Source organism: Protopterus annectens, chromosome 5.part0 (assembly GCF_019279795.1).
Source record: "Protopterus annectens isolate FY-2018-M chromosome 5.part0, PAN1.0, whole genome shotgun sequence".
NCBI lineage: Eukaryota > Metazoa > Chordata > Ceratodontiformes > Protopteridae > Protopterus > Protopterus annectens.
This window is the reverse complement of record NC_056735.1, coordinates 1357552928-1357577243: the sequence shown is the minus strand read 5'-3', so window position 1 is coordinate 1357577243 and position 24316 is coordinate 1357552928. Positions and strand designations below refer to the sequence as shown.

The window sequence follows — 24316 nt, the reverse complement described above, 5'->3', positions numbered from 1 at the left end:
CTTTAAAAAATCACTACACTGTCATTTAACATCCTCCTGGGAATGCTCCTGTGCACATCCCTCCTAACCTACTCTCTTCTCCCAACACTTTTCCTTTTTCCTTTCCTCAAATCCCAGCTAGCAATTTCATGCTTGCTTCTAGTTTTCCCTGCAACTTTTAGCAAAAAAAAAAAAAAAAAAATTTTGTTTTCGTTTTTGACTAACTTATAATTGTAACTCTACAATGTTTTTTCTTTAATCCTCATGTAAATTATGTGTGTAACATAACCTTTGTATAATCTGTATGTAGAATATAATCTTTGTATGGTTTGTATGTAGAGCTTTTCTCCCCAGGACTCCATTGAAAACAGGTTCTTTAGGCCCAATGGACTATCCTGGTTAAACAACTGCAAATAAATAAATAAATAAATAAACTGCAATACAATTTAAATCTTATTGCACAGAAAGTATAGCAACTGAAACCAAGGATACCTCAACATCCAATCCTAACCCTGACAAGCAGCCATGTATCACTGCATCCACTTTTACCTTCAAACTTCTGCCCACATCCTATATAAATTTACTCTTAAACAAACTGTGATCTTCTTCAGCTGATGACCTTCCAAGTGAGTTCCTTAAAATAGCAGCCAGTAGCATTGCCTATCCTGTTTCAATCCTTATAAATAGGTCAATCTAGGATTTCCACATTCCTACTTTGTGGAAAAAGTTTCAGCAGACATTACAAACTTTAGATCTATAGCAATCTTACCCCCTCTCCAAAATACTTGAAATTTTTTTTCAAAAAAACAATTGCTAAATAAGTTTCCTGCAGGACGAACTATCCTCACAAAATATGCCTTCCATCCTTCCATATTACTAACACTGCACTTCTAGCCTAAATCGATACTGTCAATAAAGTGACATATAATGGCAAACTAGTCTGTTCCTTATTTCTGAATTTATCTAAAACCTTTGACTTAGTTTGTCACGGCAAACTTCTACTTCAAATGTCCCTGTTAGGTCTTTCTCAGCCCACCCTTCAATTGTTCAAAAGCTACCTATCTAATAGGCATCAGTAAAATAGCACTCCACACTTTCTCTATACCTCCTAGTCACCACCAGTGTACCACAAGCCATTATCCTTTGTCATCTCCTCTTTAACATTTTCACCAACACCCTCCACACATCCATATAACAGGCCTTCCTAATACAGTACACAGATGGCTAAACACTCATTTGCACATTTGACAACATGGTACACCTCCAAAACATTACTCAGGAAGCTTTAACAGTGACTGAAACATGGGTCTGTAACTCACAACTCATGCTTAGCCCTAAAAAAGCAAACTACCATTTCCTCCTCCCAAATCCCTCTGTCATGAAAAACAAAATTTTAAGTGCTCTCTCTTGATAATACAGCTAATAAAGTCACTTCCCATAGCAAATTATTAGGGATGATAGTGGATGATAATCTTAAATTTGACCCGCATATACAAAATTGCATATGAAAAACTCATCAGAAAATCAGGGATGCTATATAGTCAAAAACTTTCTCACCGACCTAACTCAAACTGCACTTGTCACTACTTAACTCCTCCCCACACTTCTTTATGGTGCTCTCATCCTTACTAACCTTCAGACATCATAAAAATCAAAACATGAACAATGCTATAAAAAAGTTTCTAAATTTGCAGCAAATACCCCTTTCAGAACCCATGAGTGTATAACACTAAAAAGCCTAAATTGGTTAGAATTGTCCCATCAACTAATATAAAATTATTCAGAACCATCTGCTTGTACAGCAGTAAATAACAATCTAAGCAACTATGTTCCCAGTCGGTCATTATGATCCAGTGATTATAAACTCCTGTCTGTCCACACATTTATCAAATCTGCTGGGCTTTGTCTGTACTTGTACCATGTTGCTAAGGTCTGCAACTCCTTATCTGTATCCATAAGGTCAATACCCACCCTCCCTCCCTTTCTTCAAAACCATTCTGAAAGACTTCCCAGTCAAAAGATGGCTCTGTTCTTGCTCAACGCCAGTATAAACAATATCCCTATATGTGAACAAGTACCTTTTCATTCCTTATACCACCTTAATCTCCCTTCTTCATTCACTTCCTTACTTCTTTCGATTTCTCTACCCTGATTTTCTCTCTAAATATACCATAAGCCTGTTTTTCTATCACTTTATATTGCAATTCCTGCATGCATTATACTAATTTACCTTTAATTTCTCAATAAACTGGGTAAAATTTCCCCTAATAAATATATCACTGTCATATGTCTTGCATTTATTCTTGACCAATATTTTCATATTTTGTCTTATTTGGTATAATTATTTAAACTGTTGCTGATTTTTGTATTATTTTTAAAGACTGTAAAGTTATTGTTCTTAAAATGTTTTGTAATACTTTGGAGCTTTTCTCCACAAGTCTCCACTTTTATATATATATATATATATATATATATATATATATATATATATATATATATATATATAAATATGGGCCCACACACACACACACTTTCATATGTATATATATATATATATATATATATATAAACACACACACACACCACACACACGCACACATACACACACATGCACAAAGATACCCTAATCAAAAAACTAAAACCCACCACACTATTAGCTGACCAACTTCTGGCTGAATACCTACAAAAATCAGCAATGCTATTGCATACCCGGTATCGATACTTATGAATCAAACCATAGAAGAAGCTAAAATTCCCACTATCTGGAAAATATCCTATGTAATCCCACTCCATAAAGGAGGTAGCTCTACTGAATTCTCCAACTATAGGTCTATAGCTATACTCTCTCCACTTGCAAAGATTATGGAAAAATGTATTCAGAAACAGTTCATGCACCACCTAATCCATAACCACCTCATGGAAGATACCCAGCATGGTTTCAGACCTCACCACAGTACTACCTCAGCCATACTAGCCTTTACCAGCACCATAAATCATAATCGAAATAATAACCATATTTCTTCAGCCCTCTTCTTAGATCTCTCCAAGGCATTCAATATGGTTGCCCACCAACTATTAATCCACACCTTGCAAACACTCAGTCTAGATCCTAAAGCCCTTCAATTGGTTAAATCCTATCTAAGTGGTAGACAGCAGGCTGTTCTTTGGCAGAATAAACTCTCTAATGTACTACCTAACACCCTTGGAGTGCCACAAGACTCTATACTAGGGCCCCTGTTATTTTCCATTTTCACCAATGATATGAATACTGTCATCCCAAAAGTCAGCTGTATCCAATATGCTGATGACTCTACCCTGATCTGCTTGGCCATATCCCCAGTAGAGTGCCAGTTAGCCACCCAGACCACCTTTAACAGAATAGAAAACTGGCTTTCCCAACAATGTCTGATTCTAAATCCTAAAAAAACTAAAATGCTGTTATTATTACCTACACAAAGGTCTACTGCCGTTAACGTTATAATAAAAGCAAATGATGGAACAATAATCTCCCCTGACCTCTCCACTAAACTATTAGGTGTCATTATAGATAATAATGTAAAATTCGACCTACATGTTAACCAATTGATCAAAACCATCAACAAAAAACTAGGGTCACTTTACAGAATAAAAGCCTTCCTAACTCCCCCCACCCCACCCAAAGTTGCCATAGCTCAATCTCACCTTCTGTATGCATCCCCTCTTTTTTCTAATGTTAACAAGACTGTCATACACAAACTCTCAATCTGTTATAACCACATTGCCAGGTTTGCCAGTGGGCTGCCTTTTAGGACACATCACTGCATCAATCTAATCCAGCTTGGATGGCTTGAACTACCCAGTCTAATACTATATAACCAAATGGTTATGTCCCATAAAATCATATATAACCCTAACAATACCCCTGTACTTAAAGATCTTGTCACCCTCTATAATAATCCTAGACTGCCGCGCTCCTACAACAGACTCCTTATTCAGATATGTAAAACTAATAACTCAACCGGTGACTCACTCTTCGTAAATTCTGTAGGTAGATTGTGGAACTCTCTACAAACTGATATTAGCTTAGTCTCTTCACTTGGTCAGTTCAAAACTAGGCTCAAACACCACCTGGGAACAAACTGGCTATGTCACTGTATCAAACCTGGTTAACCTGTCTCTGGAATGTGTAAATCTGCTAGGTAGCCTACTATGTAATTTTATCCGATTCTCTCACTGATTAACACTACCTGACGATTTGTTCTAATGTTTGCTCTTCTAATCAATGAAAAAATTCTATATGTAATTTGCATTGTCTGCCCATCTAATCTCTGTAAATAATATATTTGTTATTTGTAATATGTGACGTTATGATGATTTGTTATTCCATGGAGCTTTTCTCCCCGGACCTTCGCTGAAAATAGACATGCATCCAGTCGGACTATCCCAGTCTACAAATGTAAAATAAATAAAAATAAATAAATAAAGATATAACTATACCTTTCTGCCTATTGATATTTATTTATTTTACTACTTTGATTTAAACTTTTTGTCCTTTGCTCTCTTGTATTTGCTTGAAGCCCCAAAACACCCTGCAAATTCGCACAAAAACACATTGCCTAAGGAGTGAGTGAATAAACTTTTCCTAAGCATCAAGAATTCTGCAGGAATCAAATCCATAAACAAACTCTTCATGAAAAAAAATGCTAGTTCCTGCCATCAGCAGTGCCTGTCTTAAATTGTAGAATGAGATGTCTCATAAAAGTGTCTAAATAAAGTAATGATTCCTCAAATGATAGCCCATTTGTAAAGAATCATCACAGTGCTGAGCTGGTTGTGATTGCTGATGTTTCTCCTTGGATGCATATACCCTACTAAACAAACTAAGAACTTATGGTGTACTAAAAAAGGGCTCCAACTAAATGTCAGGAAATACAGTGTCACTCCCTTCATGAAGCAGAAGCACTATGCATCCTATTGCATTAAAAGCACCCCTTTACATTACAAATTAGTGTTTCCATATGAATTAAGTAAGCATCTGGACAGAATGGGTTGATAACTCTGCCTTCTTTGACCATCACATGGTTCATAGGTTCATAGGTTCATAGGTAGGTACTAAGCTATTGGCACTAGGGCCTATATAACCCTAGCCAAATGGTACCCTGGCTTTTCCCATCCAAGAAAAGTATTTTCTTGTGACCCTGTCAAGCAGAGCCACAGAAGTGATCCCCGGGGTGAATTTCCTATTGTCCATCCTATCATCAAGATTTTTCTTGAAGAGTGCTAATGAGAAGCTTTGTTTGATACAGATAGGTAGCTTGTTCCAAAGCATGGGAAGTCTCTGGGACAGAAATCTATCCCTCCAGCATGTTCTGTTTATTGTGGTGACAAGGTTTAGGTCCCTAGAGCACGTAGCTTGGAGGGATTGGGATTTCTTTACATGGAGCATGTCCAACAATTCTGGGTTTGACATAGCTTTGGATGTTAGGCAGAAATCGCCTCTGAGCAGGCGATATGCGACAGAGTAAAGCTGGAGTTTTCTGAGATGGTCTGTGCAGGGCATCTGTTGAGGCCGGTAATCCTCTTTCTGAGGTATTTCTGTGGCCTTTCTAGTTGTTGTAGATGTCTTGTGAGGTACATACCAAAAGGGCTGTTGTACTCTATAATGGGTCTTATGAGTGATGAGTAGAGGGGAACAATGACCTCTTTTTTCCTGGATGAGAAACCTTTTGTGATGAGGTGTGTCACGTAGAAGGATTTTCTCACTACTGTGGCGATGTGATTATCAAAGGAGAGACTACTGTCCACCTGTGTCCCAAGGTCTCATTACACTTTTGGTGTTAAGTAGACTACCGCCTATGTGGCAGTTCATGGGTACAGAGTTTTAACAAAAAGGGATGACAATGCACTTTTTGGCATTGAGCTTGAGGCCATGGCTTTGACACCAGGCATCTGTCTCAGTGAGGCCCTTTTGTAGGATATCCACATCATTAGGAGATTTCATTATGGCTCCTAGTTTGCAGTCATCTGCAAACTTTGTTAGCCAAAGACCTTCTGTGTTAGCCTGTACTTCAGAGAAGTAGATACCAAACAGGAGAGGACCTAGAACTGAATCCTGTCGTACTCCACTTGTCACTGGTCTGAAGTTGGATTTAGAGTCTGCTACTTTCACAGTGTGGGTTCTGTCAGTGAGCCAGTTGGCAGCCCATCTTGTGACATAGGGATTTATACCTAGTTTAGTGAGTTTGTCTATAATTCCAGAGTGGGGGATGGTGTTGAAAGCCTTGGCGAGATCTAGATAGGCTGTGTGAACCACCTGACCCTCATCTACGGCTCTGGTGACCGCTTCAAGGAAATCTATCAGATTTAGGAGATGTGATCTGCCTTTTACAAACCTGAACTATGTAGGGTCCAGAGTTTGGAGATTACCAATGTCATTGATTATAAGTTCCATGATGATACACTCCATAGCCTTGTAGACCAGGTTCGTCAGGCTAATGGGGTGGTAGTTCCCAGGGTCCATGGTGGCTCCACCTTTGTGGAGTAGGATAACCATTGCTGTGCGCCATTCAATGGGTACAAAGCCTGAGGTGAGGCTATGATTGAACATGGTACTTAGGTGGAGTGCCAGTTCGTTCTGTAGTTCATGTAGAACGCAGCCTGGGATGTTGTCAGATCCCATGGATGCTGTGTTCTTGGCTTTGGAGAGTGTGCAGCCGTGATTACAGGTACTTTGCATTCTTCCGGTATAGAGATGGGCCCTTTAAGGAATGAGAGAGAGGTAAAGTTAGCACTGAACCTATCTGCCAGGATGTTGGCAATATCAGTTGGTTCTGTATATTTAGTGCAATTGTGCTGTAACTCAGAGCAGATCTGAGTGTTGCCATTGAGATTCTTGACATAGCTATAGAATGCTTTGTGGTTGTCTTTAGAATCAGTGGTGATTTTGTTTTCATAACTAGCTTTGGAGGATGTTATGAGGGATCTCAGCTTCTTACTGAGGTTGACCACGGAGTTCCTCCAATCATGGGATTTTACTCTTTTTTGCAACAGTTTCTTACTTCTGTTGTAGAGTTTTGTATAGCAGGGGACCACCAGATTGGCTTCCTTTTTCTGGAGGATAGCATCTTGGTTCTGTTAGGGATTGCATGATCCATGCACTCGTGTAAGTGCTTATAAAGTGTGATTGCATAGGATTCAACAGTCATATCTCTATTGTCCGTCAGCATGGGTGTCGTGAAGTTTGCCACTTCTGTTTTAAGAAGCGTGAAGTTGGCTTTGGAGACATTTTTTATGGTGGTTTCCCTAATGGGGGGGGTGGGGGTGGGATGTGGATGTCTAGGGTGATTTGCTTGTGGTCGGATCTGACCAACGAGGAATTTACCTCTGCTGTGGAACACCAGTTGCCCATGTTGGTAATGACCAGGTCTAGGATATTGCTGGTGGGGGGTGTGGATAAGTTGATCCAAGGCATTGGAATTTATGAATTCCAGAAAACGTTGAGTGCAAGAGTTTGTACATGAGTAGTTTTCTAAGTTAATAGTGGGGTAGTTGAAATCACCCATTATTAGGGTGTTAGGTTGTACCCTAATATTTTCCAGTGTATCAAGAAATGAGGAGTGGGAATCCTGGGACATGGTGGGGGATCTGTAGCAAGCTACAATTTGCATTGCGGTCTTGCCCAGAGTTAGTTGCACTTGGATAATCTCAGATGCATTATGCTGAGCAACTAGCCTGGAGGTGTGGATATCCTTAATGAATATGGACATGCCTCCGCCTTTAGCACTTTGGCCCAGGTTCGGTGGCCAAAAGGTGTGATATGAATTATAGCCTGGTAATGCAAGGATGCTCTCTCTGAAACCTTGAACCAGGTCTCTGTCACTGCACAGATGTCGATGTTCTCCATTTTAAGGAGTGCCTCGAGTGAGTGCATTTTGAGGTTTAGACTTCTAGCATTAAGTAGCATTGCCCTCAGATTTTGCTTGCTTGTACCTGTTACGATGGTGAATTTGTCATTTGAATCTTGCCTAAAAAAGGCACTATAGGGGTGTCAAGAGCCTTAGCCAGTATCTGTAATCCCAAGGGTGACAGGTGTAGGCCATCTCTGGCAAAGCATCATGGTTTGTCGATCATGTCATCCCAGGCAGATAGATACTGGATCCCCTTAGAATGACACCAGAAGCTTAGCCAATTGTTAAAGTCAATCATTTTGTCCTTGTACTGTGGTATCATTCTGGGTGATGGCAGGATGCTACTCAGGGCTAGGGTCAAACCTGCCTTGCCTACAAGATCAGATAGTGACTGTCATTAGGAATGCCTTCTATATTTTACAGCTAATTAGCAAGGACAACTATTCTAAAACTAAGGGATTCATCATCCCTCAATATTCTGCCTTAATTCGACCTGTTGTTAAATATAATTCACTCCTTGCCATGTGTCAGGCTAGACAAATTAAAAATAACAATAAAAAACACAGTGGTTCCTAACAAAAAAAGGCTCTCTGGTCTGAAAAGCCTTAGCTACCAGGAAAGATTGGAGTCCTTGTCCCTGTAGTTAGTGACCTACAGGTCCAAAGAGGAGACCTCTGCTTAGCTTCTGTGCCTTAAGGCTCCAGTTATTCTTTACATGTTATTCCCGACCAAGTAAAACTGTATAGCCAACACCAGATCACAGAGCTAAACCTTCATCAAAAAATACGTACAAGTAGATGGAAGAAACAGTTTCACCACCCACATCATCTCTAACACTCCCCCAGCCTGGCAGGCAGTATGACTCCCTGCCATCCTTCAAATGTAGCTTTATCAGTTAGATGGGTGTCCCCACATCTTTTCTAACACTCCCCCAGCCTGGCAGGCAGTATGACTCCCTGCCATCCTTCAGATGTAGCTTTAGCAGTTAGATGGGTGTCCCCACATCTTCTCTAACACTCCCCCAGCCTGGTAGGCAGTATGACTCCCTGCCATCCTTCAGATGTAGCTTTAGCAGTTAGATGGGTGCCCTTAAATTCACAGCAGGACTTAGATGCACCCCTTCCTTGCAAGAGGTAGCAATAGAGCCTGTGGTTGGGAAGGGGCTCCTGGTTTGACATGTACAGTATATCCTGTTAACATATGAACCTATGATCCTAACCACACAACAATCTATGGGCACATTTGGCATACACATTAAATTATGGCTATCGACTGAGTTATTTCTAAACAAAAAAAGAAATACTTATTGTTCAGGCAATATTAAATTAGTTGCTAAAAATACTTTAGTTCAACTCTTTAAATCTAGAATATCAAATATATGCAGATAGATAGATAGATAGATAGATAGATAGATAGATAGATAGACAGATAGATAGATAGATAGATAGATAGATAGATAGATAGATAGATAGATAGATAGATAGATATACATTTATGCTGGTATCTATACAGGTAAAGGAAAATGCCTGCCTCAAGAATTCATCAGCCAGTATGTATTAGGTAAGAAATCAGAATACTTGTTGAAGATCTATACAAACTTGGGAAGAACAGCAAATAAAACGATTGAAATAGAAGCCACCACGACAATGGATATAATAAAACTGTATTTATTATCGAAACAAGCGCTTTCACGTACTGCCAAGGTACGCTTCTTCAGGTTTGTAAATCAGTTCGTTCTGGCAGATATTTATATGCAAGACAATTTATCTAATGAATCAATTAATCAATTAATTAGTTAAAATAGCACATCAATTATTCCACTATTTCATTTTAAAGCAATATAATTCATAAAGACTTGTAAAATATATGGAATAAAATAAAATAATGCATGTAATTATTTGATGACACATATTCATAACTTGTTCACAACTAAAAGTGCAGAATGTATAATGTATATATAATATATAAAAATATATAAATATACTCAAACCATTCAATTCATATATCACTAAAATTTTTTTCATATTAACGTATGTAAATAGCATTTCAGAAAGGGCTTATATACAGAGCTATTGCTTTAAAACTAAAAATATAATTTTTAAAAAATTCTAAACATAAAACATAAAAAGTTGAAAAATATATATCCAGGCTAAATACCCAACATATCAATAAAACATTCATAAAAACTGACTACATATGTTACGAAATATCTCAAGTATTTTAAATGAAATATAAATAGGGACCAATGCCCATAATTTATCTACGTCTAGCCAATATTGGTTTTATGCTTACTGCCTGATTGAGCCCTGGTTCAATATGTGCTCTCAGTCTTAGGATCCAATTTAGTTCAACCAATTCTAAGTAACCCATGTTGTCGCCTTCCCGTTTATTTTTATTTACTATTTGTAGTGCCCTAAATTTAAAATCATGGTCGTGAAATGCATATTTATGTTTAACCAAGGCATTTGTTAAGTTAATTTTCCTCATATCATAACTATGGTTATACATGCGATCTTTTAATCTTCTAGATGTTAGCCCCATATAATACGCCTCACATGCAACACAGGTAGCCAGATATACTAAATTCTTAGAGTTACATGTGGCATAAAAATTAGGTGTAAATGTATACTCTAAATATGGTTCAGTAAATTGTTGGTCTTTAGAGATAAAGTTGCACATATTACAACTGTTGCATGGATATGTTCCATGTCTCAAAGACTGTCTAAGATCAAAGACAGATCTATTTAATTTTTCAGTGCATAATAGTCTCTTTAGACTTTTGCTATTCCTGTATCTAAAAGTAGGTCTTTTGCCAACAACCTCTGCTACTTGTGTATCTAACAACAATACATTCCAATTTCTCCTAATGATATTATTAATGTGTTTAATATCATTAGTATATCTGGTTGTAAAAGCTATCTTAATGTCATGCCAGTTAGTTTTACACAAGGTTTTTGATATCTGACGTTCAATTGTCTGAGATTTGGAACAAAAGATTGAATTTTTCACATCTTTAACCAGAGAGCTAGAATAACCCCTATCAACAAATAACCCATCTATTATATTTAGTTGTGCATTTCTATCTTTGTCATTACTACATAGACGGGAGATTCTCAAAAACTGACTCTTAACAATGTTCGGAAATATATGGCGTGGATGCATGCTATTATAGTGTAATATTGCATTTCTCCAGCAGGGTTTCCTATATAGAGTAGTGGAGATTACACCATCTAGTTTTTTAAAAATGGTAACATCTAGAAAATCTATCTTGTTAACAGATTTCTCCATAGTAAATCTCAAGAAATCAGTTGTAGATTCTAGATAGGGGACCAAATGTCCCAATAAATCATCATCTCCTTTCCAGAATATTAGTATATCGTCTACAAAACGTCTGTATAGTAAAATATGCTTGAAAAATGCGCTATCAAACAAAAACCTACATTCCCATTGATACATTAGTAGATTTGCATAAGAATTTGCACAGGGGGTGCCCATGGCCACCCCCCATGTCTGTGCATATAAAATGTCTTGAAATAAAAAGATGTTGTTATTCAAAACTATATCCAGTAGTGTACAAATCAACATTTGAGAGTCATTATCAAGTGTTCCATCTACATGTACGAATTCCCTGATGGCCTCAATCCCATATTCATTAGGGATAGTTGTAAAAAGATTTTTGACATCAAGTGATACCAAAATGATAGAAGAAGGCAAAATATTGTCTTCAGTTAAAATCTGTAAATCATTCAATAGTTCATGGGTATCTTTTAAAATGGTAGGTATTTTTCTGGCTAAAGGTCCCAATTTAGATTCAATGTAATGAGAAATATTCTCAGTTACCTATTTTTCACCACATACTATTGGTCTTAGGGGAGGTGGAAAAACCCTCTTATGCACTTTTGGAAGGCCTTTAATCACGGGAATAAAAGGGGAATCTAACAAAAAATATTCATATAGTTCCTTGGAAATTTGTCAGCACATGAGAAGGTCATATAAAGTGTCATGGACCTGTTTCACAATACATATTAATTGCTTGTGGTCTATACGTTTATAGACTACATCATCATTCAGCATATGTAACATTAGCTTAGTGTAGAGGGTGGAGTCCATTACCACTATACCTCCTCCCTTGTCAGCTGGTTTAAACACTAAGCTCAAATCCTGTTGTAAGCTCTTAAGTGAAAGTTTCTCATTTGCATTCAAATTATGAAACACGTTTAGATTTACCTTTAGAAAAATAATCATATAAACCTTGTTCACATAACTGTGCAAAACATTCAACATTGGAGGAAAGAGTAAGTATAAACATACTTTTACATTTAAATTGTTCACCAACATTGAAATTAGACATATTAGCGTCTTTAAACAATAATTTTAATGTTAAGGTTCTTACAAAAAGGCGTAAGTCAATAAGGACCTCTGAAAGATTACTGCTCTGGGATGGAATGAAGGAAAGTCCTTTGTTCAAAAGATTTGCTTCACACGTAGTCAGTTCACAACTCGAAAAATTGAATACAAGTTGCTTCAGTTCCTGTTCTTTCTCCTTACCTCGGTTATCTCTCCCGAATACTTCTTCTTCTTCCTCGACTGTTGGACCGAGTCGATATTCGGGCTCTGTATTGTACTGGTAATGGCAAAAAAGCATTTTGGGTTAGTCCTGTAGCAAGTTTTGGTCTCGCTCCAAGGGAATTTGATTCCTTTAGAGCTTGTTGATTCGGTGGTGGTGTCTCGCCCACTGGCAACTCATCTTGCTTCCTGGTACTTATTGATGGCATAATTTCCGTATTAATCGGACTCAAGGACTCAGTGAAATCTGCTGCATTGACAATACTATTATCAGCACAAGGCAGATGATTCTGTTGGATATTAGATTGATCACCAGTCTTAGGCCAAACAAAAATTTGTCCTGATAAAAAATCATGGTAGTCTCTCTGTAGTTTTTTATCTTTCAGTTGCTGCAGTCTATCGCTATAAGCGATAACTTGTACAAACATTGCATCAAGTTTTTTCTCATAAACTTCTCCTTTATATTGGTTCAGTAGATCTTTGTGCAAAGCCTCTACTTTTGTGACTAGCTCATTTTCAATTGGGGTGAAGTAATCAATCAGAAGTTTTATATATTGATTGCTAAAATCTATATTCAATTGTTGCCACTTTCTCAGAAGTTCAGGGTGGCTATCACCATAGGTGGGCATGCACAGAACACGCATGCCCCGAGGTATCACACGGAAGTGAAGGCATGCTTCCAAATGCCTTCTCTGCCAGATTAATCTATGTAATTTATACAAATCATTCTCAAGCTCCCTGAGACCATTATAAAATTCTTTAAGGCTTTCCACAGTACCTGTATTCCTTGAGGTGGTAGGAATATGCAAGTCCAGATTAAGTAATGGATTATCACGTTGATGAAAAATATTATTCCAATCACTGACATTACTCTTAATTCCAGGGTTGTAGTCAAGTTCAATTATAGGTGTTTCCATCATGTGTAGGTAGAGGAATCCAAAAAGAAGCAGCCAAAGTAATAGATATAAACAGGATACTACCATCCAAAGGCTTCTACCAGAACAAGGAGAATCCACGTAACAGCAAATAAAATGACTGAAATAGAAGCCACCATGACAATGGATATAATAAAACTGTATTTATTATCGAAACAAGCGCTTTCACGTACTGCCAAGGTACGCTTCTTCAGGTTTGTAAATCAGTTCATTCTGGCAGATATTTATATGCAAGACAATTTATCTAATGAATCAATTAATCAATTAATTAGTTAAAATAGCACATCAATTATTTCATCAGTTGTTTCAAAGGCCTACAGTAAATGCTTTACAAGGATGTATGGATTCCAACTTTTATAATCATATGTGTTGCAGAAAACACACTGCAATAATTATATTGTAACTGTTATGCATATTGCTGAAAAGGCTGCCCAGTTTCCACTCCTTTACTTGTAATACTCCCAGCATAAACATTGTGACACAAGGCAGTACACTAACCTTATGTTGTGGCAACCAAATGCACTTCCACTAAACCCCAAAAGACTACACTTGGCCTGTATGCACTTGATTAAAACCCCAACAAATCTGTTTACCTTCAAATTTAAAATTCAAAGATTTAACATTTCTTCACAGAAGAAATTTAATTTGTGGTTGTCACTGGAGGACAACATCATCTGACCTTGACAGCTTCAAATGCAGAAACAGTTTTGTGGCAGTCTGTACACTGCATCTAAACTTCATCTTGGCTAGACAATACACAACCATGAGATTTACATTCAGTATGTTAAGCTAAACTTCATCTGGATCTGGAGTCCGATACCCATCCATGATTGTGAGATACACTGCTTGAATATGGAATCCTTTATGTATCCATTACTGTGGGATCCACTGTTTAATAGCCTGTACTAAATGATATACTCATTCAATATAACCCCGTAATATGACGCCTGTGTTTTCCAGCACTTCATTAAAGTTCCCAAAGAGGGTTTCACTTTATCAGTGCCTACTAGCTGCATCACCTTGAGGTTTTGAAGTTTTAGCAGAATATTTACTTATTTACAAAAAGTCTCTTCAGTTTCTATTTTTAAATGTCTTATTTGGTCTTAATTTTCAAATAAACATTTATGTTTTTCATTTTATATTCATGAATGTGTTAAACAGCAGTGAGAGCTTTATAATATGATAGTGAATAATGAGTTAATCAGTGAGTGGGTGATGTTTTCATTAGTATCCTGGCACTAAAGCCGAATGTGCAAATGATGACATGTTTATTGCATAAAGAAACCTGTGAAAAACGGAAATAAAATAGTTTTAATATGTATAAACCCCTCTTTCATGTTCACACTGAAGTGAGCAAAGCCTATGCAAAAACAGTCACCCCAGATTACTTCAAGGGTCAGAATGGAATTGTACTTTAGTAAGTCGCTGGTTCATTTCTAAGTTACTTTCATTACTGGCAGGGGCAGGACATCAGACCAAAGCAAAGTTAAATTATTTACAGTCAGCTTGCTTTTACAGTTTCACATTCTGAGATGCTTAAAAGAAGATAACAGGAAGTGGAGGACAGAGTACAGCTGATTAAACTGTTAAAACAAAATTCAAAACATATTCTGGGGGTTGTGCAAGGCACAGATCCAATAACTTGTAAAGGAGAGCACTGCTGGCACTATAATATTTATGAGCTGTAAAAGATAGAGAGGAAAAGCAGAGAATGAGGAGGTAATAGAAAAGGTAGGCGTGAAAAGAAATGTGTACCTAAATTACTGCCTACTAGCAAGCCTAAGAATGTGTAAAGCAAATTGGGAGGCTGCACTGTAAGAACGTGACAGAAGAAAGATATTACTGCAAATACTTACAACTTCTGATAGTTAGCAAATTAATTTTTGCTTTGTATATGGGGGATGGCACAGATATAGTAGCATATATTTTTTAGTACTGAAAGAACACTGATAATGGACGACACATTAAAACTGAAATATTTAATTAGGAGAATCAATCAAAAGCCAAGAGCCAAGTTATGATGTAATTAAGCTTGGAGCATTCGAAATGTTAAGGGACTTGCTGCAAGGCCTAGTCCAATTTTGGCACTGCAGAAATAAATAAGAGGAAGCAACTGTCACATCATTTCAGAGATTCTTTGCGTTTACAAATAATTGAGCTGCGTTTTTTGTACAGTCCAGTGGTTAGTTAGTAATTCTTAGTCATGGAGTCTGCAAGGATCTGAAAAAGTATGTTAGTGACTGCTTCTTTGATGAGAAATTGTGGCCTGCAGAATACAAGTGGCAAGATTTCAAATTTTCCTGTATTTAACATTTCAGTACCCAGCAATGTAGGGCATGATAAATCACTGGTAGTCTTACAGGAGATCTTTTTAATGGCTGCACTGTAGTTTTAATTTTGCGCTAATAATAGTAAAGGTGTTAGCTTTGCAGTAATGTTAAGAAAGTGAAAAACAAGACTTAACCCAGGGTTATAAAATTTTGAATGATGTGTTTATCTTGATTATTAAAACTTACTGGAAGTGTGTATCTTTATTGTATAAATTGATAAATAAAAAATGTGTGGTTCTGCAATAGACCCTTTGCACAGGAAATTGTGTAGTAAAGTAAAAAAAAAAAAGATAAAACACACTTACTTGTAGAATCACTTCCATTTGTTTTAACCCCTTCGTGGAATCTACCTTGTTGTACTGCACCATATTTAAGATGACCTATTATAACTACTGTGTGATGATGGTTTTGTTAAAAAATAAAAGTATATATCAAACTTCTTTTTAAGAACATATTTGATGCATTTTAATATAACTACCTAACAATTCTTAGTGTAGTTCACAGAATAACTGCTATTAAAGAGTAATGCCATACAACAACAACAATATCTTCAGCTAGAATGATGCAAGCAGAGGCTACAGAAATCACATTATGTAATGCTCTACCTTACAGTTTCCAAGGAAATGAATAAACACTGCCTCCGTGTCATGGGCTGATTTAAATGGTTCCACCTTAAGCAAGGTGCAGTGAATGACAAGTGCTGTACTGCAGAGCGTTCTGAGTGGGAGTGCATTCTATTGGCTTGTGCTTGTACACGCTTAGCACCAATTACTGCTACTGCTGTCACTGGTAATGTATTTATCAGAGAGAGCTACGGCACTATATCTGTACACTGACATCGTGCAGGCAGTGCAACCACCCCCATGTGTAAAATATGAGAGTCTGCAAGTGAGCACTTTCAAATTCATTGGCTTCACAAAGTGAAGGTACCGAGCATCCTTTGTTGTGCAGGAAAGTGCAAACAGCAGCCTTGAGAATTACATGCAGTCCTTAAAGACCTACTGCTGGTGAGTATTTTTATGTGTTTAGTGCCTAAAACTGATATGTAAATAAGCTATCAATGAATGACACGATTGCTTTATATAATGTGAATTCTCTGTATTTCTGTCTCTTTAGTCTTATAATCTAGCTAATAAAGGCTGCAACATATTTCTTCAACTTCTTTGTTAAACATAGTGTTGTTATCCATAAAATACAGATTAGTGAAGTGTGTTTGTATGTGTGTCTGTGCTTGTATGTTTATAGTTGTGTTTGTATGTATTCATATATTCTGAAAGTGATAAAGGGATGCATATTAGATGCTTTTTTTCTGACAGTTCCAGTGGATGTGTGAGTTAAAGAAGTAAGCAGGTACATTAGTTTTCTTATTAAACTCCTAATTTAAAGATTATAACCTATGTACAACTATATATGTGTGTGTGTGTGTGTGTGTGTGTGTGTGTGTGTGTGTGTGTGTGTGTGTATATAAACCCACACACACACACAAACACACACATTATACCTTCCTATTTGAAAATTTATTGCATCACAATCAGTGCAGATGCATTCTTGATCTCATTTAATTCAGAAAAACAAAACAAAGTTAACATCTTTCCGAGGATATCACAGACACAAAGCTTTAAGAGTACCTCATTGCTTTAAATAATGGGAGAATATAACATTGCTCAGGTCTGTACTGAACTGTCAGTGACTGTTATAAAAACAGAAGTAGCTTACATGAGATACTGTGATGGAAGATTTCTGGTAAGCAAGAGTAGAAGTTCAGGCATATGCAGACCAGTTAATAGAACTGCTGAGTCCTCGTTAATAACAGTATAATATCTGGTCTGCGAGGGTTTTTCAAGCTGTTGGTTTATAATTAATTGTTATCAATAGGATTTTATTTTGCATTACAGTTGCTCTGATGTCCCTGAGTGTTACTGCTGATGTAATTAAGAAAATAATTAATTGTGGTGTGTTACATTTTCTTATTCTGTTTAAGTATCTAACATAAAACAGAAAATGAAACAGAAGATCTACAGTAATGATCATAGCAACAATAAGTGATTCCCTGCACTTTTCTACTTAAGAGCCTTGAAATCACCTGCTGAAGTCGCTGACAAAGGCAGCCCCAGGGTTATGATACTTGATGCAACCATTGCAACAGTATGAATATGCATGTTACTGAGTTATTATTCTGCACTCTAACTGTACATAGTACCTGAAATACTTGCACAAACAGCCCTTTTAGGTGTAACATTTATAATTTTTATGTGTGTGTGTGTGTGTGTGTGTGTGTGTGTGTGTGTGTGTGTGTGTGTGTGTGTGTGTGTGTGTGTGTGTGTGTCAGTGAACCTTTCACTTTAAAAACATCACTGTCTGATGCATCATGAATGATACAATTTCTTGTTGTGCCATTGCATAGCAGAGCTATGAAAGCATGTCTGTCCAGTTATCTGGAGTATTCTAGTTCCTTCTGGAGTATTAGATCAAATGACAAATTCTTTCATATCTTATATTTTAGCTTAGCTAACTTTTCTGCAGTATTGTCTTAGAGAAACTGACTCTGTTTTTTTTTTTAATTAATTTGGGCCAGTTTTACAGACTGGCATTATTTTTTCATGACTGACAATCGGTGTCACTATACTTCATTGATTCATATTTACAAAAATGAATGTGTGAAACAAACAATCTCTGCACTAAATAATAGCTTACCTATTGTATGGAAGATTTGGAATCAACATATTCAGTGGAGATGATGTGATGTAGTGTGGGTATATGTGTGTGAGTGTGTGTGTTTGTGGGGCAAGGAGGAGTGAGACAGCTGATTCATCTGCAGAGGGGGTCGATGTTTGTGACCCCAAAAGGTTTTTGTGTATATTAACCAAAAAAATGGGCCAAGGTGCTATAGTAATTTATAACAGATATTCAGATGAATGAAATGTATTCAGATAAATGTATTATTTCTAAATGTGTATGCAATATAGCAAGCTGAGTAACTTGTGTATGAGAGTGCAATGGTGTGAATGAATGTGCTACATCCTGGGGACATGGGTTCCAATAATGGCAAGAAGCAACAATTAAGTTTAACCTTCATTTAATATTTCCACTACATATGTAATTGTGACCACTTAAGAGAAAATGTAGTAGCTTTGGTAAAATACCTAATGCAAAGCCACTTTTGTGTTTTATCTGTAGAATGTGTTATACCAAAATTTATTCTGACCTTAGGACCAGTGAATAGTAGTTTGTACTGGTTGGTACATGATATTTTTCATTCTATACATGTGACACATTGCTTCTTAGTAGTGCACAGAGATTTTTGCTAAAAGCGCACATAAGTAAACATAGCCTATGACCTTAGTTCTAAGACACTCTACTTGTATAGTCATTTACCTTGTGTAGCTCATTTGACTACATATCAAAATTCTGGTGTCTCACCTGTGAAAAGACAATTATATCAAGAAGATATTAGCCACCTAAGCAATAGGCTGGATTGTATAGACAAGAAACTTGAATGACATTTGCATTACTTTAAATTTATTTATTTAATTTTGGGGGGGGCTTTGGGATTGACACAATGCAGCTGTTTCTCTAAAATGTGAACAGAAACAGTGCATGTAGAATGGAAAGCATCTCTTTTAGCTTTTAGCTACAAATGAGCAGGCTAGACATATGCATCTTACAGAGGAGCATTGAAGACATTCTAGTTAAAAGATGGTGGCAGCAAGTTAGAGCTTAGACAAAGATTGTGCAACTTAATACATCCCATTATACTAGCCAGTTGGGAAAACATGTAGCTTTACCTGTATATGTTTTTGTGTGTGTGTGTGTGTGTGTGTGTGTGTGTGTGTGTGTGTGTGTGTGTGTGTGTGTGTGTGTGTGTGTGTGCCTGAGAATGCTTTTGTGTTTGTGTGTGCATGTGCATGAGTGCATGCATGTGTAGAGACAACTACCCTACTAGTCAATGGGGTCTAAATTGATGAGTATTCAACTCTTTGCTTTAGACCCACCTGATTGCTGTTCTTCATAATAAATGATGTCATTGTGATTTCTAGTTACAGACTTTTAGTGACAGCACTGTGTGAGCCATTATCCCACTTACTCATATTACTCATACTGGTGTGTATATATATATATATATATATATATATATATATATATATATATATATATATATATATATATTTGGGTGGGTGAGTGGCCTGCACTACTTCACTGAGATACAGGTGGGACTAATCCCCCTGAAAAATGCTTTTTAAAGGAAGTTTCAAGAAGTGGGTCATTTGGTTGCTTTTGTCCTACTTAACCTTCACCACGTTTTAACTCAATGAAATGTACATGGGCTGGTACTCTCGGATGTGTGCGCGCATGTGTGTGTGTGTGTGTGTGTGTGTGTGTGTGTGTGTGTGTGTGTGTGCGTGTGTGATTGTGTGCGTGTGTCAGAGAAAAACTGTGATTGCTGAGCAATTGGATCTGAACATCTGAATTAACCGTCATAGAATAAGCATTTGTATTTAGCCATGTACTGTAACTTATTAATGTCTACATCACTACAACCCAGCAACACAATTTTCATGGTTAACACTATACAAGCTTTCAAATGAACAAGATAGCTAAAGACTTACAAAAAGCAGTCATGCAGGCATTGAGGAATATTACGCTCACTGCATTTGTTTAGAGGATATCTAGTGGATAACAGATATCTAGTGCTCAGCACCACCACTTTCTGACGTTCCCATAAATTATCAATGAATAGTGTTAATTCAAAGAAATATTTATAATGAAGGTTACTGAATAGTCTGTAGAAATATGTTTACTCTGTTATATTATTACATCCATATAATTTATCTGTGCAGACCATACACAGGTTTAATTAGTTCTGATGCCGAGAAGAATCTCTTTTCAAGTGGGGAGCTTATTTATGCATTTGCTGAAAAGTAACAACTTTGACAACAGGTTTTCAATAAAATGGCCTTATTAAAATGTGCCTAAACACTGTAATCATCCCATTTATGGTATCTAGTTCCGTAATTATGCATAATATATCAAAATTATGTTTACCATCATTATAATAGTTTTATGCATGTTGTTTAGTATAGGCATGTTATTATCATACCTGTTCATAAAAGACAAAGTGGTAAACATTGTCTGAAAGTTGGAGTCACATTAGTTTTAATGGAAGAAGTCATTATGAGATGCTAAAAAACTGCCTTGTTGCCTAGACTTTGTGACAACACTATTAAGAGAAATGTGTGTTTCACACAAATAAAATTTTGACAATGTTTCTTACAAAGGGTTTGCAACAAACTTTGCTGTGTTCCATTGAACACTTGCAAAATAAGAAAGAATATGGAAATTATTTACACTTGGTACAAAATGCATTTTGGTTGTTTTTGCTCCAGACATCTTTTTGAGTGAATCATTCCCAGCAGATCAAGCAGACTAACTATAAAAAACTAAAAAAAAAAAAAAAAAAATCTGTAGTAAAGTTAAAAGTTTACTTTTAATGCAAAAAAAAAATCTTAAAACTATACATGTACTGGGATTATATAAATTTATAACAAAGTCATAAAAATAATTAGGTTAATGAGAAATTCTTTAAAAAATATAAGTATGAGTAATAAATAATCATATAACTTAACATATAATATGATAATATTTTCAAAATATACTTAATATTTAATGTCTTGGTTAATCCTGGATATGTATTGGCACTCAAAATGAGCTGCAAGTGCAATTCTTTGTTTTCTGAAATGAAATATGTTTATTGGGATTGTTGTGATTAATCATGTATCATTTGGTTAATAACCTAAAGTGTCTAAAGCCTCGGGAGATCACATTGTTAGAAGGTTAGCATCCTAAGTTTGTGAATCACACAAAAAAAAAAAGTAAGGTTTCAAAACAACAAGATAGTTAAAGATTAATAGCCTCTAAGCCTTTCTATATGGTATCAAATCGCAACTCTCACAATCTCTGTACATATCTACTCTGAGGCTGCACAAACTCATAACAGTCAATTAAGGTATAAAACAAAAGTGAAACTCACCTTTTCCTTCCTGTCTGACTTTATAATTCAGTCAGTGTGCAAGTGACAGCCCTGTAGTTTCCCATCAGGATAGACATTTTACTGCACAAAAAACACAAACTTTTAAATGGAACTGCAAATCATGATTTTAGAAGGCAAAAGACATGTTTATGACATTGATGTTTTACAATATTTTGTTGACTGTATATTTGTTAATTGTGAAATGGTTCAGTTTTTGCTGTTGTTTGAAATGCCAGGAATGCAATTAAAATAATATAATATAATATAATATAATATAATATAATATAATATAATACAGTATCATACAATATTATCATATAAATATTTTTGTTCATTTTAAGGTGATATAGTCTGATGTGTTGTTGTAGCTGTTTACAATAAAAAGAATATTATCAAAAATATTACTTGGGATACTTTTCTGACAGGTGAAGAGAAATGACAAATTTAGAGACTAAAACTGCAGAAAAAAATGCTGAACAAGTGTTACAGTAACTGTGAAAGTCACCTAAATACACAGAAGCATATACATCCTTCTCCAATTTATTGCTAAATCAGGGCTAGATTTTTGAACTGCAGATGCTTGCCAGGATAAATTGGTCCTGAAATTGCAATCTCTGCCACTGATACCCCTGAATAACTTTAGTTCTATAGGTTAAAGATAAATAGGAGTGAAACTGACACCGTGACCTTTGAAGAAAAGATCTTCTTCATTATGCTTTTCTGAGGTTGGACACATGCTGATGTATGTTAAGACAGTCTGTTAGATGTCATTGCAAAATGCGACATTGAGGTAACACCAACCTGCAGCATCCACTGAATAGAGAATTAAATGTCCTTCTTATTCTGAGGTGAGCATGTTTTGTGGTAGATACTTAAAACTGAATTAGAAGCATTTCGAGGGAAAATGCAAGGTGGATGTGTGATCATAGCTCACTGTAACTAAATTAATGATCCTTATTCAGATCTTTGAAGTAAGCTGATTTTTGAAAAGATATGTCAGCTCTGTACAATGTTGACGTTTTCTAGGACACAGCTAAGTGTTCAGCAGTGTTCTATGACTGCCAGACTTTTTGTGTAATTAATAATCAGAGATGCACTTAGTTTACAATTGATAAGACCTAAACATTTTCAGATGTGTTGTCAGTAAGTGTTTGCATATGTGCGTGAGAACGGGGTGTAAATCATGCGCAGAAAGGCTTGGTTGAAAATAAAACATGACAAATGTCACTTTATCTTGACATGTTCTTCCGTGACTGAAGGCAGCAGATCATTCATTGCAACAAAAGAACCATGAGGCTCTATTCACAGAATGCAATTTACAAATGTAAGCACAGTCTGTAACTGTGTATGACGACTGTACAAGTGGAAACACAGTATGTACCTCCGTATGATGAATGTAATAAATAAGGTACAATGTATTCTGCCTTCACAATGCAAGTGTGTATGTTTCAAATGTAAATAACAGGCAAGTCAATCTCTAGGACAAAAAAGTGAAGTGTCATTTTTAAAGAAGAGTCTTCTTGACCAAGTGATCATGTTATCCATTTTTGTTTCTACAGCAACAACTGTGCCTAATAATCCAGCATCACTATTCTACTCCAAGTCCATTCATTAGTCTTTTCTCAATAAAACTTGGAACGATGGGCAGCCAGAGCATTGTGCAACAAATCTCTTGCTACTGTAAAAATCCTGCTCTTTCTTCGAAACCCCAGATGTTAGAATGCAAATGTCTGACTCACTGGTTGATCTGAACATATCAACATCACTCAGTGTAAAGTTCATCTCCTATATTAATGTAGTCATTTGTTGCAATTAATTAAGCCCATATCATTCTAAAAAATGTGGATTGCAGTTTGTACATGTTATAACTAACGTAGTAATGGGGAACACAGCCTGTACCTGTCTATGAAGACTGTACAAACAATTGTCCTCTCAATGATGATTGTGCAAACAGGATGCATAGTCTGTACTTGTGTATGATGATGCACAAGTGGAAGCCTAGTCTGTACCTGTATATGATGACTGTACAAATGGAAGCACAGTCTGTACCTGTGTATGACTGTACAAAGGGAAGTGTAGTCTGTACTTGTGGATAATGACTGTACAAAAGGAAGCACAGTCTATACCTGCATATGACACAAATGATCAGAGTCTGTACCTGTGTATGATAACTGCACAAATGGAAGCCTAGTCTATATCTGTGTAAAATGCATGCACGAATGGAAGCCTAGTCTGTACCTTTGTATGATGACTGTACAAATGGAAGTCTAGTCTGTACATGTGTATGATGACTGTACAAACTGAAGCACAGTCTGGATGTGGTGTGGCTTCTTTACTAACAGGAATTGCAGTCTGAAACCTACTATTGTGCTAATGTGGATAACTGCCTGTGCATCTGTTTCACTACTGTTCTAATAGGGAGCACAGCCTGCACCTGCATATGGCAACAATAGTAATGGGGTGCACAATCTCTAGCTGTCTGTTAATACTGTCCTAAAATAAACCATACAATGTATCTGTGTATGGCTACTGCACTAAAAGGGAGCACAGGCTGTACCTGCACATGGCCATTGTACTTGTATGTAACACAAT

At 36.5% G+C, this 24316-nt stretch overlaps 1 protein-coding gene across 10 annotated transcripts in view; it reads left to right on the top strand.

The window, feature by feature from the left end:
- The window catches only part of DLG2 (discs large MAGUK scaffold protein 2), a 4792098-nt gene that overhangs the window by 3773573 nt on the left and 994209 nt on the right, over positions 1-24316 (top strand). Inside the window, exon 1 of one of the 10 annotated variants that reach the window (XM_044071162.1) lies at positions 16463-16703. The exons of the other annotated variants lie outside the window; for them this stretch is intronic. The gene's annotated coding sequence lies outside the window, so the exon portion shown is untranslated. Of the gene's footprint in view, positions 1-16462; positions 16704-24316 lie in introns of those variants that run through there. 10 annotated transcript variants of the gene reach the window in all.